The following is a 17,696-nucleotide window of genomic DNA, read 5'->3' on the forward strand; positions in this document are numbered from 1 at the left end:
TAATAGTTTGAAATTCATCAGTTTTACTTCTTTAAGCTCTCGTCACCTGCTGGTACTCCTTTTGGGGGATCTATAGTTTGACCACAATTTGATATCTCACTGTCGCCTAGTTTGTAACATTCTCATCCTTTCTCTTATCTATGGTTAATAGATTTCTTTGTAAGATGAGGCAGAGAATTGCTCAGACATCATGAAAAACTTTACTATTTGTAATGAGCTATCAACTCAACTTCGTTGGAGCACTAAGGGGTCGTTTGGTTGGAAACAAGTTATTCCGAGATAACTAATCCCGGGATTAGTTATATCGCAATTTTACCCCAATCAAATATGAGATTAACTCATCTCAAATTTAATCCTGGAATTAATTATCCCTTATCCCTCGTACCAAACGAGTGTGTTAAAGTAAGTGTAAGGATGTGTTGATGGAATAAAGAGTAGAGTTTAAGTAATATATGTTGTCAGCATAAACAGTTTCTGATCATCATATCGCATTTACTTATTGTAGCAGTTGAGCTGTCTTATTTACAAGATTGCAAATTTCACATTTTCACATATTTTCAAGATTGCAAATTTCACATTTTCACAAGAGCTACGTGTAGATATCCTTATGATAATCTAATGGTGTAAAATATTACTTGCACTAACAGTCTGACGGTGTATATAAGTTAAATTATAAGTTAAACAAGATGTTCTTCCTCACTTCATGTAATAAAACACTTAAATGAAGTACAGGCTCACTGATTCCATAATGCCCTCAACTTATCTCTTACTTTTGCCGCACCAACACAACACTCCAACCCTACAAATCATAGTCAATCATGGCATAACAACTACACTCAACAGACTCCAAAATCCCAGAACCACCAGATAATGCAACTATGCAAATTGATACACCCTCACACGTCACAAACCCCGACCACCCCTCTTTCTTGAATAAACTAATAACTAACACACAATTATCTCCGGATCTCAATAATCTTCACCTTCAACTGCATGCCATTGATCTAACCGATGAAAGAAATACCACCACTGACCTGGCGACCCAGACAACTTTATTCCCATCACTACTGAAGATAAAATCAAGTCTCAAGACTCTATTCATCATGGCAATTTTCAGTCATCCTGAAGGTCTTTGGGCGTAAAGTGGGCCTCCAAATACTACGACAAAAGATCTACGCACAATGGAAGGCTATGGAAGAATTACCCCTAGTTGATCTGGGCTCAAATTTCTTTCTACTAAAGTTTCAGAAGAAGAAAAACATGTCGAGAGCCCTACACGACGGGCCTCAGTTCATTCTAAACCATTTTCTCTCCATCAAAAAATGGGAACCCAAATTCCTATCCTCCACAACAAAGCTCACATACTCAGTCATCTGGGTTGCTGCCTGAACTCCCAACGGAATTTTACGACCTAGATATACTCCAAAAAGTGGGCAATATAATTGGTAAACTGTTAAAAATTAATACCTATACCTCGACAACTAATCGAGGCCAGTACACAAGAATTTGTGTCGAGGTGTCTTTAGAAAAACAACTGAAATCACACATTTTCATTGCACCCCCAAACAAATTATATTATACGAGGGAATCCATCTCCTATGTACAGTTTATGGTAAACTAGGTCATTTACAAAAGACCTGCTCCACCTTAATCCATCCACCATCAACATCCAACTCCTTACAAATTACCTCACCTTCTCCTAACGCCACTACCAGTGCACCACAAGACACAAATCCTTCCCAAGAATGGAAGACGGTGCAATTTTTGAGAAAAACCGCCACCAAATCTCGCGTACACCAACAAACATTCTCCGACACAGGGATTTCGCCGACTACAGTGAAAGATTTGACTCACGCGCCACACATAGGTACGTCCCCTAACCCTAACTACATAATTAACCAAGCTTCAAGAACTGCAAGTAATCCCCTTTTTAATCAATGGGGACCACAAAACTTTAACCACTCAAATAAATTTGCCAAACTACAATTAGATGACCCACAATCTCCCAATGACACTGAAGCGGAGGCCCAAAACTTAGAAAGCCCACCACTTCCATTACAGTCGCATTTGCGTGTATACCCGTTTTTTGTGTAACGTTTTAACTTGTGCCCGCTTTGCAAAAAAAATTGCAAGCGTACCCGCTTTTTTGCATAACTTCAGCATACGGGGCTGAAGTAGCAAAAACAATCACGCAAAACTTCAGCATTCTAGTAGACGGGCCGGAAGTTCAGCTCTAGAACTGAAGTTTTTGTTTTGTAACTGGCGAACTTCAGCTCTAGAGCTGAAGTTTTGTTTTGTAACTAGCGAACTTCAGCTCTAGAGCTGAAGTTTTTGTTTTGTAACTGGCGAACTTCAGCTTTAGAGCTGAAGTTTTTGTTTTGTAACTGTCGAACTTTAGCTCTAGAGCTGAAGTTATTTAGTTAACCTAGATACTAATAACTCCTTTGATTATCATGAAAATGAATGGGTCGAGTTGCAACTAGAAGCACATACGATTTTTACTAATCCTCGTGGAAATTTAATAGCAGTCAAAAATTATTTCGACGATACTAATGAAGTTTTATGCGTTTCATTGCCATATATGTCAGAAGGTTCTCTTCGTTATATTCTTTCTACTCGAATGCATAAAATTTTGTCAGAGGATTGTATTGCTATTGTTCTTAAAGAATCACTTCTTGGTCTAAAAGATATTCATTTTCTTCTAAGGGTTCATAGAACTTTCAACGTCGGTGATATTTTCTGTGAAAAATGTGAATATTTGTAATTTTAATTTACATTTAAATGTCAAGTTTATGCTGTTCTATTTAGAAGGATATCCAGTTGTCATGGATCCAATATATTTTCTGCTTAGCTGAGATTCTCCTGTATATGATTCGAGAGAGTTGCTTAGCAAAGAGGAGGAGAAAGGGGGCTGAAGTTATTTAAAAAGTGGGTACAAGTTAAAAGTTTAAAAAAATGTATATAGGTTAAATAGGAGCTACCAAATAGGGTGCCCCGTGCAATTTTTACGTCCACCACCCCACTAGCCCATACTACACATGAATTCCTGCCAATATCTGAATCCAAAAGACACCTTGCTAAAGACAACACTCACCACGTAGACTCACCTGCCATAAATCACAACTCCCTTACCCCACACACCTCCATGTCTGAAGACTTACACACACCGTCTAGCCCTATTATCCAAAACCAAATCTCCTCTCAATTTCAGAATACTAAGAGTAATCATCACCAGAGGCGAATCCAGGATTTAAACTCTATGGGTTCAACTTTTAAGATTTTTAATATTGAACCCATTATATTTTTAAAGTTATGGGTTCAAATTTATTATTTTTATAACTTTAATAAATTTTTATACATAAATTTCTACTTTGCGTCAAAAGTTATGTGTTCAATTGAACCCGTAACTACCATAGTGCATCCACCTCTGAGCATCACCCTGATAAACCTCTAATATACAAAACTCCTCACAATGAATTAGGAAATCCAGCTTAAGAAGAAACTACACCAAACACTCCTCAACCCATATCACATATCACAATACACGCAAGCCCAAACATTGCTCACCACCACATCTCACCACTACAGGCTCTACAAATATCAACCAATCATCACAGTCCACGACAACTCCAAACTCCTACACTGATCTTAGTACCACTATAAACCATGCATCGAGCACACACACTCTTCCTTCCCAGATCATATCCCACTCCTCGTCCACCCACAACCCTTCCTTATTACCATCATCTCCAATCCACTCACTCAGTGATGAACCCCAACTCTTGTATCTTTACGGTTCAAACACCCCATGCAGTGATCGAGCCAACCTCATGGTTAGAAGTGGGTCTCCAAGACCATGCTCTCATATTCACCATGGAAGTGAACGTGCAGGAGGTCACGATATTACTCACCAACCCAATGGACCTGGCCCAAATAGTCATCGAGGGGATCCGTCTAGCGACATACATCTATGGCCAGTACCACTGGTATATGATGCAAGCACCACACCTAGAACCTTACCAACCACTGCCGAACCCGGCCCCCTATTGGGATCACACACACTTATACCCTCACATTCTCCAACTTTCATTTTACCCGTCACCAACACTCCTTCCCAAATGCCCTGGATATAACCATATACACTCCCTTAAATGAACCAACAACTAACAACCTCACCCCTAGTCCCACACGACCCACTAACTCCCTCCCCACGGAACAAACCCCCCTCCCAATCATGAAGAACCAAACAAAAATCTCAAGCAAGAAATAGCAACAACAATGGAGCATTACAAGAACACACCGCTAGAACCACTGTGGTTAGCAGGAATTAAAATTTTTGTGGTAAAGGAGGAGTACGCAAAAAAGTTTCATCTAAAGTGCCCTCATAACCTACACACATGCTCCCTACGCATAAGGCCCACCACAAATCGGGTGGGTAAATACGCAGTGGTACTAATTCCCTCACTCCATGTACAGGTCATGAGGAACACTGAACACACAACAACCATGATTGAACAAACCATACAATAACCAAATAATATGAATATGGATTTCATTGTTTGGAACTGTAGGGGTGCCCAATGGCCCGATTTTCGCAGAAACTTTAGGTCCTTACTAAACTATTACCGCCCATCTCTATTTGCTCTATAGGAAACCCACCTAGCTGACCATCAAGCTATAAATGAGGATTTTCAATTATCTGACATGGCTCAGGTGTCTGCAGTGGGCCAATATGGAGGTATAGTTCTTTTATGGAATCGTGAAGCACTTAAAGTGAAAATTCTTGCCACTACTCAGCAAGAAGTTCACTGCATGATCAAGGTCTCCCCATCATCAAAAATGGTTATTTTATGAACTGTATGCTAGCACTCATTATCAGATAGAAATATTTTATGGCACAATCTTAAGTGTATAAAGGATCTTTTTTTGGGTCCATGGATACTAGGTGGAGATTTTAATGAGATTCGTTCAGCGGGTGATAAATATGGTAGAAGAGATATTAACTTGAATAGATCTCACCACTTCCTAGACTGTATAAATTATTGTCACTTTGCAGACTTAGGTTTCAAAGGTAGTCTTTACACTTGGACTAACAATCGTTGTATGTGTTACACCCCATGTTTTCGTACGTCGTAAGTCAATTGATGTAAGCTCAAAAATAAAATCATCTTTGAAAAGTTTATAAAGTAAGTTAATCATGTTACCTTGGAGGTTACAAATACTTAAGATCACAAATACCAAGTAACAAGAGGTTTGGAAGGTTAGAAGCTAAATGAATTAAAGAAAATTAGTTTCGTCGAAAGTCGACAAGTTGGGAATGTTATAACATGTACTTTTGGGGTGAGACTAGGGTGCTTAACATGATAAGGAGGTTATGTTATAAGTTATTATAGTCGTATGATAGTCTTATTTAAGTTTTAAAGTCAAGCGAGTTGTGGAACAAAAGTTGGCAAAAGTCATTACATGTTACATTCATAAATATGCTGAAAATTAGGTCAAATGTAGTTGTGCCTTTTCTACTATTCTTGGAATTACGGGGTGATATACATATCAAATTGAAGATCTGCGAAGTATAGTTTCTAACGCATTAAACTGTTCCTTGATATGCTAATGGAGTAGAGAGATATTTGTATTTTCGCGAGACCGCGCAAGCAGCTCCCAATGGGACCCACTTAGGCTGTGATCGACCTACTTCACTTTATAAATGATTTGGATGCTTATTTTTTGCTAATTTTCAACTCAAATTTATCTCCAAACTTCTCCTAACCCTCCCAACAGATACCATAAGGGTTTGAAGTGATTCTAAAGTGATTACACCATATTTCAACATCAAAAGTTAGTTCTATAAAGAACAACACCTTTTTGAGGTTGTGTTGTCATTAAGGATACTGTGTTTGGATGAATTTTCAAGTGGCTGCTGCTGGTTTAAGCATGTATAATACTCTACTACATGTTCTTGAAGTTGTTTGTGTGTTGGTTTCATTATTTGAGCAAGATACTACAAGATAATACTTGGATTAGCTTAAGTCACGTCTATGGTGTTATATTGCCATTGAGGGCTGTTGTAAGCTAAATATAACTTGGATTTCAACTTAAAGATACTATAGGAGGTATTTGTATTGTGTTTTTGCATGTGCTTAAGGTTATCTTGATGTTGATTAAGTAAAATAGATGGACTAGACATGAACTAGTGAATAAAGTTGCTAATTGAGGATAGTTGGAGTCGTGGATTATTTCCTTTGTTATAAATATATGGTATAAGGGTAGAATCATTGATGAATGACTTTATTATCATGTTAATGATACTATTAAGGTAATTTAAGAAGTTTATAAGGGGCGATATGGGTTCTACGGATTCCAATCGGAGCTTGCCACTCGTCGTGAAATAGTTGTGACCTGTTGTTATTATATAGTATCTTGTTATTGATATTTATATGTTGCTGGATTTCTTTGGTTGTTGTTGGTATATGGTATTTAAGGAGGCCCTTGTTACATGGGAGATGCTGCCCGAATTTACGTAAACGAGCTACTAGCATAAGTTACAGACTTAGCCTTTGCTCAGCACTGATTTTGAATCTCCTTATGCTATGATATATTGAGTTAACTTGTTTGAAGAGTTGATTGAAAGGTATTAAGTACTAAACGGGGTTAAGATATGTTAACGAACTTCCTTATTTCTTTTGGCATGATCTAAAGTGAAACGAACGTAAACGATACACTATTTCATAACGGATCTGCTCCTAGAAACTAAGGTTGTCCATGTTGTTCTTTACTTATAAAGTTATTCTAAGAAAGTATGTATGATCCTTGAATCCTACCGAGGTTCATATTGATGGTATTTATGTCCATAATGTTAATCGAAGATGCAACGACCATACATCACTCCGAAAGGTTTAGAACGTGATTCCATGATTCCAGCATGCATTATATATAGTATCTATTTTACTCTACTGAATCGCGCTATAGTCGGCCGAGTACGACACCTATTTTTCAACCACTGATCAGTTGGGTTTTATCGAGCTCCACGTGGCCGGGTACGATTCTACCGAGCCTTATGATGGCCGGGTACATTTTCACCGATTCCTCTTCGAGGCCGGGTACGATATGATAATGATGATACCCACAAAGGCGTATGTTTTTAAAAGTTAATGTGTGTGTGTGTGTGTATATATATATATATATATATATATATATCATTTATTTCATGTCAATAGCCCTCAGAGGCACTTAGATGCTATAGGTTGTATCTCCTATATCTCTCTTTACATTACTATTCTTATTTATGCTTTCCTACCTTATATACTCGGTACGTTATTCGTACTAACGTCCCTTTTGACCAGGGATACTGTATTTCATGCTCGTAGGTCCCGATAGACAGGGTGACAATCTTCCAAGTTGGCTATTAGCTCAGCGGATGGTGTTGGTATACTCCACTTGCTCCGGAGTTGCCTATTTGGTCAGTATGATTTGGATATGTATTGATTGGTATGACGGGGCCTTGTCCCGACCTTTATGACGTTTATGTACTCTTAGAGTCTTATAGACATATATCGTGCATATGAATACTTATATGTCCTTGTCGGCCTATGTTTTGAGTATACAAATGATCATGTCGGCTGTATAGACCCGTATGTCACACATATAAGTTTCTATATCATGTGGGGTCGTCCTATGTGTAGTATTTCTGTTAGCGGAAACGTAAAAGAAAGAACACAAGATTTAACATGGTTCGGATCAAAATAATCCTACGTCTACCAGAGAACAATTGCCTTTTTATTATTAAAAAAGGAAGGGGAGATTTCCCAATTACCCTTAAGAGAATTTCTCTCTTAACTCTCTACTCACTACAATGTATTGTATTATTTTTGGGATGGTTTCTACAAATGAAGGAGTGCATCTATTTATAGAGTTAAAAACCTCCTCTGATGTCATTGGTGACATCAAACTACCTCCTTTTGATGTCATGGATGACATCAAAGGAGGAAGCTTCCTCCTAGCATCCATACCAACTCTTTCCATCAACTCTTCCAAATGGCATGCCATTGTTGACTAAACATAAACCAACATTTTCAATCTCCACCATGGTTTGCATTTTGAGCGTGCATGGGAACAACTTTGGCCAAAACTTCTAAGCTTACTGGGCAACCCCGTTGTAAGAAACAAGAAGAATCAAACCATTGTTGAACATACCACCTCCACCTAACAACTGTTCTCTTCGGAGTTGCATCAGTTGATGCACACCCCCGCCAAGTCCTTGCAGTGTGCAAACTTAGCGAGTGGGACTATCTTGGTCAACATATCTGCAGCATTATCGTCTGTGATAACCTTCACGACCTTGATAGTTCCCTCTTCAACAACATCTCGAATAAAATGAAATCTGACATCAATGTGTTTAGTGCGCTCATGAAATCTCTGATTTTTCATTAGATGAATAGCACTCTGACTATCACATCTAAGAGTTGATTCCAGCTGAACCAAACTCAATTCCGCTACTAAACTTTTCAACCAGATAGCTTCCTTTACCGCCTCCGCTGCTGCCATGTATTCTGCTTCTGTCGTAGACAAAGCGACAATCGACTGCAAAGTCGACTTCCAACTGACGGCACTGCCAACGAGGGTAAAGATGTATCCAGTTGTGGACCTTCTTCTGTCAAGATCTCCTGCATAGTCAGAATCCACATAACCGAGAATTGAAATACCTGTACCACTTTTTCGAAAGGTAAGACCAACACCAGAAGCTCCTTTGAGATATCTCAATATCCACTTGACAGCTTCCCAATGCCTCTTTCCTGGGTTGGACATGTATCTACTTACCACACTTACAGATTGAGCAATATCTGGACGTGTGCATACCATAGCATACATAATACTACCAACTGCACTGGCATAAGGAATCTTTGACATATGCTCCACCTCATCCTCAGACTGAGGCATTTGTGACTCTGAAAGTTTAAAATGAGGAGCTAATGGTGTACTTACAGGCTTGCACGTTTGCATATTGAATCTCTCGAGAACCCTTTCAATATACCTCTTCTGAGAAAGATGTACAACATCGTCTTCTCTTGAAATCTCCATACCAAGGATTTTCTTTGCAGCTCCTAAATCCTTCATGTCAAATTCCTTACTCAATAGTTTCTTCAAAGCATTTATCTCTGTAATGTTGTTAGCAGCAATAAGCATATCATCAACATACAACAGTAAATAAATCATTGAGTTACCAGACATCTTCTTGTGATACACACAACTATCAAATGCACTCCTTGAGAATTCATGTGTAGTCATGAATGCATCAAACCTCTTGTACCACTGTCTAGGGGATTGCTTCAAACCATACAAAGACTTCTTTAGTTGGCATACGTGATCTTCTTTTCCCTCAGCTAGGAAACCTTCAGGCTGATCCATATAGATTGTCTCTTCTAGATCACCGTGTAAGAAAGCAGTTTTGACATCAAGCTGTTGAAGCTCCAAGTCAAATTGTGCAACCAATGCTAGTAGCACGCGAATTGAGCTATGCTTCACGACCGGAGAGAAAATCTCATTGTAGTCAATTCCCTCCTTTTGGCTGAAACCTTTTGCAACCAATCTCGCCTTGAACCTAGCATCTTCCACTTCAGGAATTCCCTCTTTCTTTCGGTAGACCCACTTGCATCCAACTGTCCTCTTCCCCTTTTGTCTTTTCACTAAGACCCATGTCTGATTCTTGTGAAGAGACTCCATCTCTTCAGTCATGGCTAACCGCCATTGTGCGGCATCCTTGCAAGAAGTTGCTTCAATATACGAGGAGGGCTCCAGATCTTTAATCTCTTCTTGTGCAGCTACGAACGCATATGCAATCAAGTTTGCTTGATTTATAAGGCGTTCCGGTTCTCGTGTCTGCCTCTTCTCCCTCCCCTTCGCAATTGTGTATGGTTCATTGACAGCAAGTTCTTCAACGCCTACATCTTCTGACTCATCTTTAACCTGAGTCTCTTGATCCTTTTCCTTGGCAAGCTCCACCGGAAGCTCCACCTGCTCGTTGTTCTTGTTTCCTGAAAACTCCACGGAAACTTTACGGGGATCAAGTATAGAGGATTCATCGAAGGTGACATCTCTACTAACTATAAATTTGAGTAAAGACAAACACCAAAGTTTGTACCCTTTTACTCCATCCACATACCCTACGAATATGGCCTTCTTAGCCCTTGGTTCAAGCTTTCCTTCATTAACGTGATAATAAGCTGGACACCCAAATACTCGTAAGTATGAATAGTTAGAGGGTTCACCTGACCATACCTCATTCGGAGTCTTAAAGTCAATTGCCGATGCTGGAGATCGATTGACAATATGAGCAGCAGTGTGAACTGCTTCAGCCCAAAATACTTTGGACATTTTGGCTTGTAGGAGCATACAACGAGCCTTTTCAAGAAGAGTTCTGTTCATTCTCTCGGCAACTCCATTCTGCTGTGGGGTATGCCTGACAGTCCTATGTCTTGAGATCCCATGAACCTTGCAGAATTCATTAAACTCTTCATTGCAAAACTCCAAGCCATTGTCTGTGCGAAGATACTTGATTTTCCGCTCCATTTGATTTTCAACCAAAATCTTCCACTCTTTAAATGCTTCAAAAGCATCACTTTTTGCCTTCAAAAAATACACCCAAACCTTTCGTGAGAAATCATCAATAAAAATGAGAAGATACCTCTTTCCGCCCTTCGATGGAAGTTTAGAAGGACCCCATAAATCTGAATGGATGTAGTCTAGCACTCCTCTTGTCTTGTGTTTGCCAGTGCTGAAGCTGACCTTCTTCTGCTTCCCTAGAACGCAGTGCTCACAGAAGTCAAGCGTGCTGATCTTCTCACCTTCCAAAAGTTTACGATTGCTCAACATCTCCAGTCCACGTGCGCTCATATGACCCAGTCTCATGTGCCATAGTCTTGCCTTGTCATCATTAGATAACTGCACTGTAGATACATTTGTAGAGCCAACAATGGTGCTTTCGGCCAATGTGTAAAGGATGTTCTCCAGCTTGCCTTTTAGCATGAATAAAGAAACTTTAGTTACCTTTATAGTTCCCGCTTCGCTCATGTACTTGTTGCCTTATTCTTCCATAGTACCCAGGGAGATCAAATTCTTCTTCAGATCAAGAACATGACGGACTTGTGTAATAGTCCTCACTACTCCATCATCGCAACGAACCCGAACTGAGCCAATGCCAACTATTTTAGAAGTTGTATTATTTCCCATTACTACGGTTCCTCCACTTTTCTCATAGCTGCTAAACCAGTCTTTTCGGAACGTCATATGTAGAGTACAAGCAGAGTCTAACACCCATTTGTTTCCATAACTACTATTATTACACGATGTTGTTAGTACATAATCATTATCAAAATTATGTACCTGTTCAATTGTAGATGCACTCGCCTTTTCCTTGAACTTTGACATTGGGCAATCTCATTCAAAGTGCCCCTTCTTGCCACAACCCCAACACTTTGTATTCTTCTTGTTCACACGAGACTTTGATCTGTGCTTTGATTTGCTCTTTCCCTGTTGGCTAGTCTGGACTCTCACAAAGAGCCCACTTGCCTGGTCATCTCTGTCTCCTTCAATGTGCCTCCGCACATCACTAGAGTTAAGTGCCTGCCGTACTTGCTCAAGCTTGATAGGTTCCTTGCTATACATCATTGAATTCTCAATATCACGATATCCTAAAGTCAATGAAAATATCAAAGCACATGCAAGGGTCTCCTCCTCCTTTTTAATTCCCGCAATCTGTAAGTCCATGACAAGTTTATTGAACGCATCTAAATGATCTTGTAACGAAGTACCTAACCCCATCTTAAATGTGTGAAGACGTCGTTGTAACAACATCCTTGTTGTCACTGATCGGTCTTGGTATAGCACTTCTAGCTTTTCCCATAACTGTTTGGCCGTTTCTTCGGTACCCGTACTCACTTCACAAAGCACGTTAGGTGCAAGGGATAGTTGGATTGCACTCAATGCATCCCCTTCAATCTTCTCCTTGCCGGGAGCTGATATATCCTTAGGATACTTTCTGTCATTAGCATGGATTGAACATTCCCTCCGCAGTAACGCCATCATCTGGATCTTCCAGATATTGAAGTTGTTGCGTCCACTGAATCTATCGATTTCAAACTTCATGGAACTCATCTTTGCTTGTTCTTCCTCCTTAGATCATTAAAGAATCCTGCAGCTCTGATACCAATTTTTAGCGGAAGCATAAAAGAAAGAACACAATATTTAACGTGGTTCAGATCAAAATAATCCTACACCCACCAGAGAACAATTGCCTTTTTATTATTAACAAAGGAAGGGGAGATTTCCCAATTACACTTAAGAGAATTTCTCTCTTAACTCTCTACTCACTACAATGTATTATATTATTTTTGGGATGATTTCTACAAATGAAGGAGTGCATCTATTTATAGAGGTAAAGACCTCCTCTTGATGTCATTGGTGACATCAAACTACCTCCTCTTGATGTCATGGGTGACATCAAAGGAGGAAGCTTCCTCCTAGCATCCACACCAACTCTTTTCATCAACTCTTCCAATTGGCATGCCATTATTGACTAAACATAAACCAACATTTTCAATTTCCTTATATTTTAATCTGGTTATCTCACGACGGCTATTCTGACCCATTTACCCATGATAGTATGATAAGAAGGATACGTTACGTTGGTACTCGATTGAGTTAGGCATCGGGTGCCCGTCGCAGCCCTTCGATTTGGGTCGTGGCAGTATGAGTAATCATATATTAGAAAGATTAGATAGATTAATGGACAACTATGAATGACTTAATTTATTTCCAAATTCTCTAGTTACTCACCTCCCTTGTACACATTCGGACCACTGCCCGTTATTATTACAACTGAACTACCACAGGAGCAAATCAAACAAAGTCTTTCGCTTTGAAACAATCTGGGCTTCACACCCTCAATTAAGATCTTTAATCCAATAAGTGTGGTCTACATATGATCAACTATTGTCTGCCATTGAAAACTTCACCATCACTGTCCAAGCGTGGAACAAAACTCATTTTGGTAATTTTTTTTAAAAAGAAAACAATACTTCTATCCAGGTTAGCGGGTATTCAATCCTCTCCAAAGTACCCAACTAATATATTTTTACAAAACCTAGAAGAAGACTTAATAGGAGAATTAACTACATCCTTCAACAAGAGGAAGAATTCTGTAAACTCAAATCTAGGATTACTTGGCTCAACCAAGGCGAAGCCAATACCAAATTCTTTCACCTCTCAACTCTCTAAAGGCATAATAGAAATAAAATTATAACATTTCAAGATGATGGAGGCAATTGGATTACTGAACCTTCACACGTTCATTCCCACATCCTAAACTACTACAAAATCTATTCACTACTAGTTCATCTTCCCCCATGAACTCCTATCTCACATACCCCCACAACTCACTCTCGCAAGCAGATCAAACTACACTCTTCCTACCACTACAAGATAGTGAAATAGTTGATGCAATCAACTCCTTTCAACCCTTAAAGGCTCCAGGTGCAGATGGAATACACCCAATATAGACCTACTAGTTTATGTAATATTATCTATAAAATAATTACAAAAATTATTATCAATCGCCTCAAGCCAATTATTCAAAAAATTATCAACCCTACCCCAACCAGTTTTCAACAAAACAAGCGAGCGACATATAATACCATTATTGTCCAAGAAATCATTACTAAATTTCAGCGCTTGAAAGGAAAAATTCCCCATATGCTTATGAAATTAGACCGGGTAGAGTGGTCCTTCATACGCCATATGCTTACTCAACTAAATTTTCGTGGACCGCTTATCCAACTTATCATGTCTTGCATTTCCAAACCATCCATCTACGTCCTAATTAATGGTAGTCCTACGGAATTCTTCCATCCAACTAGAGTAATATGTCAAGGCGACCCTTTATCTCTATATCTATTTATTCTCACCATGGAAATACTCATAAAACTGTAGATTACCAACTTTGGTCGCCTATATAACTATCCAATTGTGGGCCAAGTATCTCTCATCTTTTATTTGCTGACGACATCATTCTCACCTCTAATATAACAACGAAGAGTTGTCATACTATAGTAGATACTTTAAACTACGTCATTACTATCTCAGGAATTTCCATAAACTTTGCCCAATCTAAAATATTTCTCTCCAAAAACTGTGCATCCAATGATAAACAATTTATTTTGCAAAATTTCAATATGACTGAAGGGCACCATTTTGGAAAATACCTGTGATTCCCTATATTCACTCGTAGACCTACTAAAATGATTTCCAATTTCTATTATATACTTTTAAGACACGACTGGCGGGATGGAAATCTAATCATCTTACTATGGTAGGAAGGATAACCCTAATTCGATCCACTCTAAACACTCTCTCTAATCACGTATGCAATACATCTTTGTCCCAAAAAATATCCTGTCACACTTAAATTGCTACCAATACAATTTTTTTTGGGGTACTACCGAACAAGCAAAAACTATACCTTATTAAATAGAACAAGGTTACTAGTCCAAAATCGGAAGAGGGTCTAGGTATACAAAAGCTAGATACCAAAAATCAAGCCTTTCTAGCCAACCTTGCATGGCTACTGTTCCATAATCCAATGCAACTTTGGGCACAAGTTCTATTGTCAAATACAACCCAAGTTCCCATTCTCACAACGATCTTTTATTTGGAAAAATATTTTGACAGGATGGACAGCCTGTCAACAAGGTTATAAATGGAGAATAGCAAATGGCAAACACATTAACTTCTGGTTTGATCCCTGGATTAATAATAACACAAATCTTCATTCCCTTATCCATGGTCCCCTAATGCAAACTGAAGAGCTCTCCACAGTAGCAAACTACACCTCAAATGCCTTATGGAATCTAAGTACCATATCTTTTCAACTATCATATGATATCATACAACAAATTCATAGCATGTACCTGCCCCACACCTCCCTAAGATTCGATAAGTTTGTCTGAGCACTTACAAATGATGGCAAATTTTCGGTTAAATCAGTTACCATTCTCTCAATCCCACTATACCCTCACATATTTTCACATGGGTATGGAAATTAAGGCTTTTGCAAAAACTATTACACTTTATTTGGTTATCGACTTCCAAAAAACAATTATCTAGCATGCATCTCCATCATTAACTCAAACATTTGCCCCATTTTTCATCCGGCACCTGAAACTTCACAACACATTTTCTTTCAATGTCCAAAAGCTAACCAACTCTGGTCACGTCTAAATACCTCAAGAATCATCCCAAATTCTTGGCTGAACACCACAATCAACCACACTGGGTATACATTTTCCTACACCTGCCATTTGGTCCGTGCCCTAAAAATATCCTACCAAAAACTTTCTTCTCCTTTTGCCTATGGAAAATTTGGTTAACATGAAATCAATATGTTTTTGAGAATAAAAACATACTAATCAGTCTCCCACTTGTAATATCAAAGGCATCAAAATACCATTTCCTTACAAACAAATATCATCGATCGCCTAAACAATTTTCGCTCCACGTTAAATGGCACCCCCACATAGTGATCATTATAAGTTAAATTTGGATGGTTATTTTAAACCAAACAAGCAAGGTATCAGTGGTGTTTTTTGTAACTCCTTAGGGACTTGGAGCTTAGGTTTGTCCCCATATATTTTGGCAACTTCTACTATAGAGGTCGAAATACATGCACTTCTGCTGGGTCTCCGACTAGCAAAACAATATGACTTTCTGCCACTCATAATTGAGGTGGATGCAAAAGAGGTACTATTCTTTAAACAAGATCCCCCATTTTACACTAATCTCCTTCATGATTGCAGGTCATTGATCCAACAACTGGATGATCTAATGATTCAACACATATACATGGAGCAAAATTATATAGCAGGCAACTTAGCAAACTATGGAGCACACAAGCACCTAGGAGCAAGTTGGATCTTTTTGACGCCCCCATCATTTGTAGCCAACATCTACCAAGCTGACTGTGCCGGAACAACCTACAAACGACTTGTAAGCACTTGTGTTTTTGATAGTCACAACTCCCTCATGTAAATCCACCACTGGCAGTAGATCCTCCTAGTAGTTTAGACACTACCTTTGGTTGTAATGAACCCGTTACGAGTGTGGCAGACAGTTCTTGTATTAGCAACTATGTAACTAGGGTGCCCACTAAGCACCCCGCTCCATATATCTCTTTACCTACTTAATGGAAACTCAATCTTTTGTTGACAAAAAAACACTTAAATGATTGATCAATTAGGAGATATTGATCCTTTTTTTTGGTTACATGACTAAAGGGTTTAATTAAACATAACTGTTTATTGTGTGCATACACGCTATAATTAATTTGACCTAAGCCTGACAAATAGAAGCTAATGAGGGATAAATTAATGATGATATCAACAAATATAAGCACTATAATTATGAAAATTAGGGTACGAAAAAGATCTAAGCACAATTCAAGTAATCAATATGTTGGTAAGTTTTGTTGCCTCTTATAAATTTATTGCTTTCTCTTGTTTATTAGGGAAACTCTCTCTCTCTCTCTCTCTCTCTCTCTCTTGAATGAGTATTCCTAGTACTAGTCATTTACTTACTCATTGAGTGAATATCAGAACTTATTTTCTTCAATCTAAAACTAATAGCTTTGTTTTCTTGTGAAAAGAGAGATCTAAGCTACGGGCACACATAAACATTGTAGCAATTATGCTTCTACTGAGGTAATTTAGGAAAGGGAAATAAAATAAAAAATAAACAAAATAGATTTTCATTCATAGATATGCTCTAAATACAATGCAAAAAGGATTAATATAGAGCTAAAAGTTCTCTCACAAACCTACTCATCAGTTGACACATGTCCCTTCTCTAGAAACATCTAGAAACTGGACTTAATTGGATAACAAAAATAGCTAAGCTAATGCTAACAACATGGGTTACTACTACTACTTGGGCTAAAACAACAAAAAAGCTATTAGGCTACCGAATCCTTAGGCCGGCTACACTCCATTCCCCTCAAAGAGCCTTGATATTATTCAAGGATCAAAGTGTGAAAATTGACTTTTTAGGAAGGTGTAATCCTCCCATGTATCCTCTTCCGGTGCCAAGTTGCCCATTGATCCAACACCTCCGTCACTGCTCGATTGCCTCTTTTAATCATGATGCATTCCAGAATCTTCAAGGTCTCTGTCCGAATTTTGCCATCACTGGTGCAATAGCGGGCTTGTATAAGAATTCTTTTCTCCTATATTCTTCTTCAATTGGATAGATGGAATACATGGTGTATCTTGGAGCCACTCGGGAGCGCAATTTATAAGCTACATCAAAAACTCCTTCTTTGCGCTTTGTATTTGCATAAACCTTCATTCTTACTTGGGACTTTGTTAAGTTGTCTCGTAAAACTTTATCCATCAGCTGCCTTTCCCATATCACCACATCCATTGCCTTCAATTTTGTTTGGGCTATCAATTCAATTGTCAGTTGTGGAGGCTCATAACTATATAAAGCCTTGAAATGTATCATTTCGATGGCAGATTGGTAATTAGAGTTGTACCAAAGTTCCTCCAGTGATATCCACTTGCTCCAATCGGATGGCTTGTGGCTTGTATGTTTCTAAGCGTCTATTCAACCTTTCAGATTACCCATCTTTTGAGTGTGATGGGCACTATTAGGCTTAA

The 17,696-nt window shown here is 38.7% G+C and overlaps 1 long non-coding RNA gene across 2 annotated transcripts; it reads left to right on the plus strand.

Moving 5' to 3' along the window:
• Positions 1-641: 641 nt before the first annotated feature.
• Positions 642-16,252, plus strand: LOC104231736 (uncharacterized). 2 transcript variants are annotated; one of them, XR_712153.2, is made up of 3 exons: positions 642-1,867; positions 7,341-7,456; positions 15,843-16,252. It is a non-coding gene; the product is annotated as an uncharacterized lncRNA (long non-coding RNA). The 2 variants fall into 2 exon arrangements; XR_011401853.1 differs by lacking the exon at positions 15,843-16,252 and having other exon boundaries at positions 7,341-7,617.
• The last annotated feature ends 1,444 nt before the right edge of the window (positions 16,253-17,696 follow it).

The sequence above is a fragment of the Nicotiana sylvestris genome, chromosome 8 (assembly GCF_000393655.2).
Source record: "Nicotiana sylvestris chromosome 8, ASM39365v2, whole genome shotgun sequence".
In the NCBI taxonomy this organism is placed as follows: Eukaryota; Viridiplantae; Streptophyta; class Magnoliopsida; order Solanales; family Solanaceae; genus Nicotiana; species Nicotiana sylvestris.